Here is a 1,521-nt window from a genome sequence, read left to right on the forward strand (position 1 = left end):
TGTATTTATTTGATACACAAAATTCTTATTTTCAAATGTTAAAATTTCTCCTTTTTTTTACGGGACACTATCAGTAAAATACCTATTTATTTCAATAACAATGGTCTTTCTTTGAAATACAAAATTCTTATGTCAAAATATTAAAATTTATCTTTTTTTTACGAGTTACTATCAACAAAATACCTATTTTATTTTAATTAACACTTGCCTTAACTTAAAACACAAAATTCTCTGAAACCACTTGATCTCAGAACTAACCTCCGAATCGGATTAAATCGGTGGTAATAAACAAAAAAAAAAACACAAAATTCTTATTTTCAAATATCAAAATTTTCCCTTTCTCCATTTTACAGACATTTTTTTCTTTTTTTTAATTACGTATTAAATAAATTTATCCGTGCAGACGCACGGGTATTTCGCTAGTTTTTCACAAAATCAATTATGCCAGTTGCTTCAAAAGTAAAAGAATAATAATAATAATAATAATAATAATAATAATAAAGGTGAGTCAAATGAAGGAATGACAGTGTTTATTTAGTCTTTATTATATAATTAAAAAAATAAAAGTATAACAAACGAACCAAAAAATGAAAAACGTGTTAAATAAATAAAACGAATATTTAAACAAACGAAATGAAGAATTGACATGAAGTTGCTGTGGTGTAGTGGTTATCACGTTTGCTTTACACGCAAAAGGTCTCCGGTTCGATCCCGGGCAGCAACAATTTCATTTTTGGCGCTTCTGTTCTATTGCTACTTTGCTGTGGCGTTTTCCGTCTTGGTCTTATTTGTGGGTTTTATTATTTTGTTGTAATGTTTTTTATTTATAGTAATATATTATTAGTTTCAATATATTGCAATTATTAGTTTCAATATATTGCAAATTCAATTAGTAGTTTGGGCGATAGATCACATATTTGAAGGTATCAATATTTAATAAATTTAATTTCATTGTTTATATAATTTTTGTTTTTGTTTTATAGTATTTATTTAAAGTAGATTTTCTTTTTAATTTTAATATTGTTGAATTTGTCTTATTTTCATTGCATTTTCTATCATATGAATATATTTATGTTTTTTTTTAATTTCATTAGTACCTTGAGTTTGACTTGAATACTAATATCTTTTAAGTAAAATTTATTTCAAATTTAAATCTTTTATTAATAAATTAATATAAAAATGACATGACATTTATGATAAAAATATATACGGGTCTAAATTAAGGATGTCAAACATACATGTCCATTTTACAAAAGTCTGAAAAAATAGAACGGTGCATGACAAATATAGTAGATGGTGTTGACCAAAAAAATTGGTCTGCCCTGGGACGAGCCTTACACTTCTAAAGTTTAAAAGTGACAAAAGTCTATGTACGTCATATAATGCTTGTGCTTGTCAAAAGTTGCACAAAAAATAATTTAGAGCAGGCTTAGTAGAGGATGCATGTCTAAAATCTTGGCCCGTTATGCAAAAAATTGCAAGAAAAATGGGTATGTATGACAGACTAGACCCATTTTCCAC

The 1,521-nt window shown here is 26.3% G+C and overlaps 1 non-coding gene across 1 annotated transcript; it reads left to right on the top strand.

The window, feature by feature from the left end:
* The first annotated feature begins 651 nt into the window (after positions 1-651).
* Positions 652-724, top strand: TRNAV-UAC (transfer RNA valine (anticodon UAC)). Its single transcript has one exon. It is a non-coding gene; the product is annotated as a tRNA-Val (tRNA).
* Positions 725-1,521: the final 797 nt, after the last annotated feature.

The sequence above is a fragment of the Vicia villosa genome, linkage group LG1, assembly GCF_029867415.1.
Source record: "Vicia villosa cultivar HV-30 ecotype Madison, WI linkage group LG1, Vvil1.0, whole genome shotgun sequence".
NCBI classification, from domain to species: Eukaryota; Viridiplantae; Streptophyta; class Magnoliopsida; order Fabales; family Fabaceae; genus Vicia; species Vicia villosa.